This window comes from Sciurus carolinensis, chromosome 16 (genome assembly GCF_902686445.1).
Source record: "Sciurus carolinensis chromosome 16, mSciCar1.2, whole genome shotgun sequence".
In the NCBI taxonomy this organism is placed as follows: domain Eukaryota; kingdom Metazoa; phylum Chordata; class Mammalia; order Rodentia; family Sciuridae; genus Sciurus; species Sciurus carolinensis.
Window position 1 is genome coordinate 21,502,615 of NC_062228.1, and position 13,249 is coordinate 21,515,863.

Consider the following 13,249-nt stretch of genomic DNA (forward strand, 5'->3'; position numbering starts at 1 on the left):
GCCCCTTGATTCTATCCTTAACACATGGATTTTAATACACACTGTTTAGTAGACTGCACTTGGGAATTTCACGTTCAGTGTGTCAGTTTATTGAATAACTTAAATGATCCTTTGGAAAACTTGCTGATAGGCAATACCATTTTAATGAAGTTCTTTCAAGAAGTTCTAATGTGTGCAATATTAAAACAATGACATTCGTGACTTTCTGCACCAATTAATTTCCTTCCCAAGATAGCTGATATTGTACTAGTTGGTTATCAATGACCTTGAAAAGAGGAAGAAGTTTCCATAGGAATGTGATGAATTACATAAATTAAGTTTTATGGGGACTTGGACATGGGGCATAATACCTACTAGATGTCTCAAGATGGACATATCTAAATTAGCATAGATAGGACAGAAGATTTTGAGGAAGAAGTTTCAACATCATGTATGTAAAGTAGTAAGCAATGATAGATTTTTAATTTGTATTTATAAATATAAACATATCTCCATTGTACTTTGTTGCATGCCCAATCTTTACTATTTCTCTTATTGCAGTGTAACCAATAATGCACATGATATCAGCTCTGATACTGAGTTACAATAGGAATATAAAAAAAAATTTCTCTTAAGAATGAAAAAACAAGTAAATAAGTGAATTATACTAGAATCAGCACAGCCTCTCCATTTATACTCAATGTGGGTTTAAAAAATACAGCAGGCACCTCAGTAAGATATGCTTTTAAAACACCTGGTTTTCAAAATATGTCATGAAGATTCTATTCTGTGCCTTCCCTCCCTCCTTCCTGGAAGCATTTTTATTTATTTATAGTCTATTTGAATTAGGAAGACATTTCTGCCCAAACAGATCCTCCCTCCCTCTTTTTTTTCCTTTGCTTCTATACAATAAAGAAATAAAGGAGCTGCATCATTTTTTAGTACACAACATAGTACTGTAAATTCTATGTTGGATTCCTACTCAAAGACAGAGGAGAATGAAGACCGGTGTCAGCACTTGTTAAGTATGGGTGAACATTGCACTAGTAGCCCAGTGAGATTGAAGAAAACACTTTAAACCTTTCCATTTTGTCACTGTTATGTTAAATTCAATGACTTCTTCAAATGAGAGTAGTTCACTGCTGGGATCTATCTATCTATCTATCTATCTATCTATCTATCTATCTATCTATCATCATCATCTAAATCTTTATAAAGAAAAGTGATTTTTTCCACTTCATGAAATTTAAAATAACAAAGTGAGTATTATCACTCTAAACGATTTTGTTATGCCAAAGGACAATGGAAATCGGCAGTGAAAAGTGTACATGCATTCAATAAAATTTTAAGTGTTTAAAATGCATTCCTGTCCAAGTCCCATTTTAAAAAGCGTTGCATAAATTGCAATGTGACCCCCAAGGCCATCTCACTAATATCTCTTTATCCAATAGATCTTGTTTGAGAATTCCCTTGAAAGGAACGAAGCATGTCAGATAAATTAAATGAAAGGAACAGATGTAGATTAAGAGTGATGTACATTCTAAGCCTGAACTTTTAATTTCACTAAATATTATTTTCCAATCTTCATGATCACATTATATTGAAATGTTGGAACTTCAATTTCCTCTACTATTTCATTTAATAAAACCCTTGTCTCCTCTGAGCTCTTAAGGAGATGTTAGCTTTAAATCACATTGACTTCACCCTTTGCAATTTACATATGTTGAAGAAATAAAAGCCTTTTCAAGAGTCACCATGGGGCCTGAGAGGCCTCAAAGGAGTATTAAGACCTTGAGTTTTATGTGAGCTGCCTCAAACACAAGCCACAAATCCTCCCTGTGGAATACTAATGGCTTTTGTGTACAGTGACAATTCCTTGTGATTTTTTTTAAAGTGGTGGAGCAGCCCGTGCATAAAACAGTCTTTGTGCTGGTGATGGAGATATTCAACTCTAGCTCTGAGGCTAAAAGCAGCTTTCCATTTGGAGGTATTTCATAGTCCAGTTTACACTGAAATAAATAGTGGAACCCATAGGAACCTGGAAAGTAGTGCATTGAAACTGCAATTCTTGTTTCTATAAAGATTTATTCAAAAGGACATTTTAGATATCTAGTGTTGGGAGATTGATCTTTGATGTCTGATGACTGATTTACTGTAAGTTATCTTTTTTTCTCAAAGCATCATCTTTATTTATTAATTTGTGGTGCTGAAATTTAACTCAGGGTCTCATACATGCCAAGTATCCACCCCTGAGCTACACCTCCAGTCCTATTTTATGTTTTGAGAATACAGACTTGATTTAAATATCAGCAGAATTGAAAAATCAGTGCAGGGATTCTGATTTTCTAAAATGACCTCTGTTCTGTCTTTATAAAAGTTCTTTCTTATACAGTTCACATGCATTTATGTGGCCGAGGAAGTTTTAAAACCTGACAGAAAACAAAAGGTGGGGTAAGAAATTCTCAGGGACGTTTACTTTGGAGTCACTTGGGGTGTCTAGCAAAACCCAGAAGTTCATAAAAGCAACAATGAATAACTCACGGTTGAGAAAACAAGCCTTCAATCCTTGTTTTCAAATCTGGCTACACAATGTATCACTTCAGGAGATAAAAATAAAAAATGGGTATGCCTGGGACCTGCCCTAGAAAAATTGAATCAGAATCTCCAGGGCTGCCCTGTCCAATACCATAGCCACTGGCCACATGAAGCCATGCAATACTTGAAAGGTAGTTAGTCTGAACTAAGATGTGCTGTGAGGGTAAAATACACATTGGATTTCAAATATTTACTCTGAAATCGATCAACATACTGACAAAGACTCTTTCTTTGACCAATCTTTAAATGGGCTCCCCTGAGCTCTCTTTTCAACTGGACCTTGAACTTGAGCCCTGTCTTCTAGCCCACCAAGCCCAACCTTAATAAAAATTCTGCTAAGTTCGTTTACTAAGAATTCCCTTCATTCTTGATAGCTAACCACCCTTCATATCTGATCAAGTTCATCTTCCACCCCTGATTGTCTAAGCCCTTGAACTCCTTGAGCAAGAATCCTGTTGAACCAGTTTGGCCAGTTTTCTCCTCTCCTTGATGTCTCCTCTTAGTAATTGTCAATCCATTGACTCTTTCCTTCTGCTTACTGGTGTTCTCACCTGTCTGTGCTGTACAGAGTTGAGCTCAGGCTTTTGTCTATTGAAGTAGCCTTGACTGATATCTCTCCTGCTGTCTTGGATGGTTTCCACTGAATAATTTGTCTTTAACAACACAAACAAATATAAAAATGTTCCTTTATGGATCGTATGTTAAAGAGGAATGAATACATTTGGCCCAGGTGTTGTGACATACACCTATAATCCCTGCTACTCACCTACTTGGAGGCTGAGGCAGGAGGATCACAATTTTCTAAGTCATCCTGAGTAAGTTAATAAGAATTTATTTAAAAATAAAATAAAAAAGGACTGAGCATATAGCTCAGTAATAGAGTGCTTGCCTAGCAAGTGCAAGGCCCAGGGTTTGATTACCCGTACCACCACCACCACTATAAAAAAAAAAAAAAAAAAGGGAATATATTTAAAATATATTTAATTAAACTAAATATATGATAAAATTAATTTCATCTTCTGTATCTCTTTACTTTTTTCTAAGGTAGATGGTCACATATTTAACCTTTGTTATATTTTCATTAGTTAGCCCTGCTCCAGGAGTTATGTTTAGGCACCAAAAATTCAGAACACATTCCATTCGTTTCATCAAATCAGCACAGGATATAAGTATAATAGACATATTGCACAAATATTGTAGATCTTACTGTATGACAGACTCGATGTGAGCTTCATGCTTATACACTTGCCATAGCAGCACTCTTTAGTAAATGCTGTTATTATCCACATTTTATGCAGGGCAAAATGAAGTACAAAGAGATAAAGTGCTTTGTCCAAGGTCAGGGATGGAGGAAAGAAGAGTCAGGACTTAAAGTCAGGGCATGTGACTCGGGCTCACAAAGTCCTACTATTGGAGGTAGAGTCTTTGCTACCCCCTTACCTGTAATTTCACTTTCCATTTTTCCAGTTACATGTGGTCAACACAGTCTTAAGAATTCAATGAAAATTTCCAGAAATAAAGAGTGCATACATTTTAAATTATGCACTATCTGAGTAACATAATGAAATCTCAGACTGTCCTAGACTGCCCTACTCAGGACATGAATTATTACTCTGTTCAGCACATCCACACTGTGTAGGTACCTGTCCATTACTAATTTAAGAGTCATATCAGTCACCAGGCAGACCATCATGCTATTGCAGTGCTGTGTTTAAGTAACTTGTTTTACTTAATAATGGCCCCAGAGGACAAAAGTAATTATGCAAAGAAGTCACCAATGCATACAAGAAGGAAGGACAGATTAACTCTGGTACTATGTGATAATGTTGCAGGAAAAAATAGTATCTATAGGGTTTGGTGCTATCTACTGTTTTAGGTATCCACTGGATTTTAGAACATACTCCTTACAGATGAGGGAACTTTATATTCAAGCAAAGGTTATGTCTAGATTATTTTGTATTTGAAATACCAGTATAAATAAAATTATTATGAACATTATGAAATATCATAAATTTCATACTTTCTACATATGAGTGACTTTTGAAGCCATATATATATATATGTACATACCTGTTTGATCTTCTCAAGAAGCATGTGGTTGGTAGTGTCATCTCCATTCTATCAACTAGGATACAAATTTTCCAATAAATCAAACTTGGCTCAAATTCATAGCAAATTTCCTCTCATGTATGTCTCCTATAAAGGGTTGTCTTGGTGGCCTTGTTTCTCAATTTTCTGACCTCCTTCACATTACAGCAATCAACAGGAAGCTCCTACACTTGAGGTATAATCCATATTTTCATCTGACTTACATCGTATGACTTATTGACAAGGGGGTTATTGAGATAGTTCAGGGATTAGTATTTTAATCTTTGCCATGGTGTTACTTCAAGTATGGCCTTGAGCTAAGAATGTGGGTAAAGGTCATGGAGCTGTCAGACACAAAGATCAGTCTGTAAGAGAATGGACACCAAGACATCCTTTACAAGGCCATTCAGAAATAGGATGTTTCCTAATGCCTTTAAAAAAGAGAGTACACGTGTGTTAGCATCATAAATCTCAACTCAGAAACAGTAACTATGCCAAGATTTCTCATACCTGCCCCCAGTGTTGAGATCAGATATAAGATTATACTTCAAATGATGGTGTCATTTGTAGAGTATTATTATAAGGATATCCTGAGCTGTTGATGGTCTTTAAAATATACTTCATGCTGCAGTATATTCTTTATAAGTAGTTGCATTGAGAATTCTATTGAGAGTGAGAGATTGATTGGTTGTTTTGTGTACTAATGGGACTCTTCTCTCCTTTTGTTCTCAGCACTGACTTTCATTGTCCTCATTTCTATTGCCCATGCTATGCACATATCACTACAGCTAGATATTCCTCCTTGCAGATAGGATTATTGAACTAAACAGGGCAAGAATGAGAAAAATGCTGCAACTGAGGGAGCATAGCCTTGGCACCACTGGGCCATAATCTACTGACTCCTGAGTGACCTTGGGCACAGAACCTAAATTCACCCATTTTATTCTCATTGTATGGGAAATAAAGAAATATGCATTACTTTTCCATTTATAGGAATTAAGTGAGATTTGTATAAAAGTTATGGAACATGGTGCCCAGGTTCAAGTAGATAGTTAATAAAAGTAGAAATTCCATTTGACCTTTCCTTTCCCTCCAAGCCTTTGAGAAAGAGTAGACTTAACATATTCACAAACCACTCACATAAATACACACATGTGCACTCACACAATTCAATCAGATGGGAATCACCCTAGCTTGTGCCCTTGTAAGAACATGGACCAAAAATACCCAAAAGATTTTAAGAAGGATATTCCAACACCTGCAGTTTGCAAGCTTCTAATCCCTTTGCCCTTTCTACACATCATCTTCTCTCTTCACCCACAAATGATCCATATTTTGAGTTTCAGTCTTAAACCAAACACCCCTTACTCCTGCCTGCACATCTTGCCTCGCATACCAGATATATTCAGACACACTCCAGTCCCTGATGCATTCTATGGAAGAGAGTTTTAACTCCTGATTATCCATCCCAGGGGAGAGCTAGTTTCCTGCAGTGTGCATTCTCCTGTGTGTCTCCTTTCTCTTTTACATATAAATTCCCTCTATGGTCATAGTAGCCAATTTATGCTAAGTCCCCTTAACATTTTTAACTTACAGATTCCATGCTGAATTCTTCCAGGAGATCAAATGAAATGGAAAATTCTTTAGAAACTAAGATTCAGAACAGGGAGCCCAGGAGTCTAATAAATCAGAAAATATTCACCCCTTCTTTCCCTTTGAAATAATTTCAGAAGTACAATTATGACCAACTTTCTCTACTGTGTAGTGTGTGGTAGACTATAAGTTGTCTAAAGATCTACCTCTTTTGTTGATAGAGAATTTTAAACAGGTATACACATATTATTTCCATGTTTACTTTATGAAATTTAATCTCCCTTGTGGTGGCTGGTGGTCCTGATACGGTGTAGTCTGAGGTCAATGATGAAGCTGCCATTTTCTGAAGGTTCTACTGGAGCCTGAGTATTCACAGTCAGATGTCTGTATGTTGGTATTTGAAGTTGGAAGAGTCACATTCTCCATGTTGTCCCTGTCTATGTGTTTCCTTGATATTCAATAATCCAGTCCAGGATTTCTCAAATCATCATGCTGGTGTTCCAGTTACTTCTACAGTGAGATTTTATTAGAATGGATGGCAATGGTGTTCCTTTCCCATGATCTTTTTCTTTTCCCCACCTCCTGGAAACCAGATATGATGATGAATTAGCTTCAATTATGTAGAAGATGCTATTGGCCTGTGTTTAGTTTATCAATAGCTAAAAGGATATCAAGTCCCTTGAAAAATTATGAGGAATTCAAATAACCCAGTGACATGACCTGGTCAACTCAGGTAAATTATTTGAGAAACATAAATAACAGTCTTCTACTTTAAACCGCTATGTTTATTGAGTCTGTCCATACCCCTGAAAAAAGCAAGTAGAAAACAAATTCAGCATGAATTCTTATAGTGGACAACATGAAGATGAACCACATTATGTTCAAATATTATAGTACCTGTATCCTAAAAACAAAATGTAAAACAGACACATCACAGTCAATGGACTCCAAATAGGAATTTTTTTAGTCAAATATCCCATTACAAAATGAGGGGTTTACAATATAATGAGAAACCACTGATGCTGTTTCTAAGGATGAAAACCATCTGTGGGAGGTCTCAGCCTTGATATGAAACACCAATATCTATGAATAATGAAATTAAAAAGCCAATATAATGACCTGGGCTATAAGTTTGTGTTATGAAAAATACAAAATTACCATGCTGACTCTGATACCTTAATGAGAATATTGATCATAAGATGAATTGTACCATTTTCCTTACACTTAATTGTATATACTGCGTGGGCAATTGCAATTTGTGTGTTTTACAGGATACTTGAAGGGGGAGATCTAAGGGATACCATAAAACTTGAATCCTTCTTCTCTGAGGGATAATTACCTGTGGTTATTGACTACACTTTACCAGAATGTTGTTAGTATTTTTAGTTGTTTTAGAAATAGTCTCAAAGCTGTTGCCAGGAAGGTAAGAAATGGGAAAGAAATGAGTTCTTTCCTTTTTCACAGTGACAGAAATTTCTAATTCATTCTTCAGAGGCCAAATACATCAAATCTAGCCAAACTTATTATGTATTAACTAATTAACTAAGAGAGTGTCCTAGGGGGTAATATGTATATATATAATGTAATATGTAATATGCAATATGTAATGTATGTCATATATTATATATAAAATATATATATTTAATGTATATAATGTATATATATTAATATATACTTTTTTTTCTGGAAAGAGGAAATGAGAGTTCGATTTAATGGTGAACTTAGCAATAGATATATCTTGTCTATAAAATGGAAAAAAATGTGTTTTACTGTGTTAAAGACCCTCCCACACTATTTCGGATTTTAGTTTTCTTCATTTGGAAGTGCTTCCATGGTTTTAAACTCGAGTTTTCTTACTTGGGGTGTTTCTCATTAACTCCCCCGCATTGTGCTTGCTCATCTAATGATCTCCCCTTCTCTCCCGTGTTCCAGTTTCTAATCGGTTTCCTTTTCACAGCTCACTGGGTACCCAAGAGTTTCTGACAATAAAAGAGTTGGGCTTCTGCTTAAAGTGCACTAGAACTGAAAGGGATTTGAGTTTCTCAATTTCGACCACCTAATTCTCCAGATGATGAAACTGACGTGAGAGATGGGGATAGCTCCATATAATGCTATTAAATAAGGTGTGCCTGAGGGAGGACTGGATTCCAGGGCCCATCCGGAATCATCAGCAGACATGTGTTATCAGCACAAAGTCTCCACTGGATTTTCCTTTCTCCCTTAGTTAACATGGCCCTGAATGTAGTATTTCCCAACTCTCCAACATTAACACTAAAGAGAAGCAAACGCTTTCCTCATCTTGAAGAACAATTCCCAATAGGTCAAAATGATTAGAAAGTTATGACTAAAAACAAAAACAGAAGCCTAGTTTTCTTTTTTGTGACCTCAGTTGTCACTTACTCTTGCCCATTCAAATTCTATCCTCCAGAGAGCCATCCCAAACTATTCTAGAATGATTTCTTCTTTTCTCTAATTCCTCAAACAGAAGGAAACTTTCATTTCTCAGGTGAATAAGAATTTTTTCTGCCTTCTGAAATACTTTTCAGTTTCTTTGTATTCTTCTTCAACTTTTCTATCAGTAGACAGTCTATTTCTTTGAGCTGGAAGCCATGCCTTGTATAAGGTATTGATTTATCCATAACTCATAAGTGGAGTAAACTTACACTGGTTGAGTTCTTATTATGTGTCACTTACTCTGCCAAGAATTTTATGGATATAGTTTAATTTAATCTTTAGGAAAACCCCCTGAAGGTAGGACTTACTACCCCCATTTCACATAAGAGGAAAACTGAAGCACAAACTTGAGATGAAAGAACTTCTCCAAGAACTAAAATTAAGTGAACAGTAAAACAGGCATTTAAACCAACCTCATCTATCTCCTAACAGTACCCTTCCGTTAACACTGTCTGCAATTTGTCTTTACAGTTTGTCAGACAGTAGGAGCTTAATGAACTCTTAACTGTAAGAATATTTAAAATGATTAGAATTGAGGATGGTTAAGAATATATATACACATGACAGACATATATTAATATGTATACCTATCCACATTTATGCTTGTAAGCTTATAAGCAAGCTGAATCTTCACAAATGCAGTCTTTAAAGAATTGATTTCTTCTTTCTTTTTGGGTCAGGAATTTTTAAAAATATTTACTATAAGCAGTGTCTACATTTGTATTTCATATCTAATTTATGTGTTGAAAGGGAAGAATATGCTAAGAAGGATGCTAGCCAGTTCCTAGAGAACCTTTTCCAGTCATCCCATGCATTGCCTAAAAATGATTTTCAATGCTTGAGTTAACACAAAGCCTATAACAAAGACATTAACTTTAGAAAATTTTTCTTAGATATGAGAAGGGCCATTTAAAAAGGAAATAATTTTAACCATGATAATGAACTTAATGTATTTGTAAAGTAACTCTTAAAAGAGCAATGTTCTTCCAGTAGAAATTGTGGCATTCAGGCAATAGATATGAAGTTTGCAAAGTAATAAATAAATGAATAAATTATTTTCAAAAGTAGAATCATTTAAATATTTTCATTAGTGTCTACCTAATCTCAAGCATGCTAGACATACTGAAGCATATTCAAACATATCATCCTATTGATCTTATTTTATTTTATTTGGTAATGGAGATTAAACTCAGGGGAACTTAACCAATGAACCACATCTCCAGCTCTTTGTATTTTTTATTTTGACACAGGGTCTCACTAAGCTGCTGAGGCCAGCCTCAAACTTGTAATCCTCCTGCATCATCCTCCAGAGTCTCTGGAATTATAGGCATGTGCCACTGTGTCCAGCCCAGCCAGTTAATCTTAAAAGTTGTAACACTTTACAGGCATCTCTAAATATTTCTGAAAATGTGTTTTACACTTGAAAGTTGGCATAAACTAGGCAGAGTTGCTGGACTTGTTCTAGGAAGAGGAAATGAAGTCAAGTAGAAGATTCACGATGAAGTTTCAGTATGTAAAGCAAAGCTTAGTAAATCACATGCTGATCAACATCATTTTAGAACAGAGAAATGAACCAGATGCGGTGGCCCACACCTGTAATCCCAGCTACTTGGGAGGCCGAGACAGGAGTATTGTGAGTTCAAAGCCAGCCTCAGCAAAAGCAAGGCGCTAAGCAACTCAGTGAGACCCTATCTCTAAATAAAATGCAAAATATGATTGAGGATGTGGCTTAGTGGTTCAGTGACCCTGAGTTCAATCCCCAGTACCAAAAAAAAAAAAAAAAAAAATTTAATAAACCAGGAAAGGTTAAGTCAATCAATCCCTAAAACATTTTTTAACATCAGTTCAAGTGATCATGTAGTCTGATTTCATATTTAGTAGATTGGTATGAGAACAGGAGTAGTCAAAATGTGGATGAATACAATAAACAGTTGCCATTTTTAATAGCATTAGGGTGATGTGCTGAGAAAGTGTTGCACATTATATTACGTATCTCCTTCTGTTGAATAATTGTAGTATCAGAGGTTGACCACTACATAATTATAGAAATGTATATGCAAATTTTTAATTTTCTTAATATCACACTAATAATAGTGGTTTCTGTGTATACATAATTCATTAATATTTAATGACAACGATTGAGAGTAATGTATTCATTCATAATGCCATACTTCATTAAAGAGATTTTTATCCTCCCCTATTCCATAACCAATATTTCAATAATCTGTTTATTAATATGATTCCTTATGTTATACAGGGACCAGATCTAGGATGATGTGCATAAATAGCAAGTGTCTCTGGGTGATGGCCTTTCTGTCTAAATCAAGACCTGGCAAAGGTGGGACTGAAAGGGGGCATCAGGATAGTAATATCTAAGGGAAGCAGGTTGCGGAGGTGATGTTTTAATACTCATTGATCTGAATGGCATTTTTTTTTGTTTATTTAACTATTTTGCAGTAATACAATTTGTATTCAAAGAGCGATGCCTTCATGATATTTTACATATATAGTTAACTTTCTATAGTTGTAAAAACATATAAAAATCATCATTAATACTCCTCGTTCCATGGCACTGATCTCTGCCCGCATCTCACAGGAAGCACCCAGCCAAGAGACGCCACTGAACACACACTTATTATGTCTGAAGTAGCATCTGATCACTGGGATTACCTGGGTCAACAACCTACCACATCCTCAGGGTGCTCACAGCCCGGGGCACACCACACAGAGAGTTGAGAATTGAGATGGACTGAGCCTATTCCAAGAAGTGCATCTTACGCAAACCTTCCCAGTGGTCACCTCACTGCCTTCCTCTCAGCATGCCACGCTGCAATGACGTCACCAGGTTGCTCTCAGGCTTGTTCTCAGGTCGTTCTCAGCCATGGCTCTAGGCTTCAGTTTTCAATGTGGAATTCTCAACTACATGGACTCTCTTCTTTCCTTCTACTATATTTTCCTCCTCTTCTTCCCTCTCCTTCTCTCTTTATCACCCTTTTCCTGCCCTCTCCACCTTTGTCTTCTGTCCTTTCCTATTTCCATTCTTTTTAAAGGCAGAAATTTATGGATAAAACATAGCATTGAGTCCGAGATGCTCAGTATTGCTGATGCTGACATAGGACAACTCAAAGCAGTGCTGTTTCTACTGACTCCTAAGTTATAAATAGCACATTGAATGCGAACACAAAAGGTACAAAGATCACATGAGAAAAAAATTTAAATTCATCAATAGTCAATGACCATCTCTTCAATTCTTAAGCTTTCCTTCCCAAGGAAATAAAACTGAATATTTGAGACACATTGGCATAAATAAGTATAATTTGAGTGATGGGTCTGATAAAACAGTTGGTTTGTGGCAATATCTGATCCTAATTCTTGGACTCTGCATCACTCCATAGAGTGGCTAAAACATGACCATAATCATATATTGTTTTCTTGTGCATATTTGTAGAATTATAATGTATATTCCCATTACTAAAATAAGCATATGTCACAGCATCATTTTAAATAAAAGTGAAAATGACATATTTCCAGAGTGGTTTCCTGATAGCTGTCTTCCTTTAAAAATAATTCTCAGAAATGTATATTTGATTCATGCAAGGTTAGTACATAATATATAATAATAGTTGTGTGGGCTATTTCTATAGTTACACATTACCTACTCATCTCAATTAATTGATCAAAATAGCAGCAGCTACCAGGAATACCCTGCAGACCATCCAAGTTTCTGTTGTTGGTGGGTTTTTCTTTCTATTCCAAAAGATGTTTTAGTTTTTTAAAATAAGTATTTGGAAGGAAAGTGGAAGATGAATCTTAATAGTAGATTATTTCAAGACCATAAGATTATTTATAAAATATCAGTATCCTATCTTATCATAGTCAGCTTAGACAGACATAAATCATCTGGTCTTTGGATCAATGATTCTGTTGCTAAGAACTCACATGAGAACATCATTTTACACAATAATACATTTAAAGAAACAATAAGAATTGGAGATTACATTGTTAAGAAAAAGTAAAAATTTTTGAATCTGTACATACCATGTTAATTTATGAATTTGAAAATTTGAAAATCTCTGAGAACTATAGCATGTAAATTCTAGGAATAGTCTCATATCTACCCTCAAATGTATCAACCACTTTATTCCCCCAACATAGGTTTTAAATGACTTGTAGGCCTATATTGGCTATTGAGTATTGAATCATAATATGTACTTTACTAAAAAGCACTGAAATTCAGGACATTGTGGTCCAAGACACATCACGTTTGATTGTTTCAGGGCCATCGGTTTGTAAATATGTCAACAGTTATTTTACTCAGTGAAATGTAAATAATGCAAAAATCAATAGAAAGATGAAGCATTCTAAATGAAGCAGCCCTGGACTGCTGAGTTCTGTCCCTCAGCTGCCCAGTGTCTTCTATAAGGACCAACAGAGTTAGCTGAACTCCAGGGCTCCAAACAACCAGTTTGAGATCCAATACTGTAGATCATGGCATAGCCACAGCAGTTTGAAATGAGATTAAAGTTCTTCTTTCCAACAT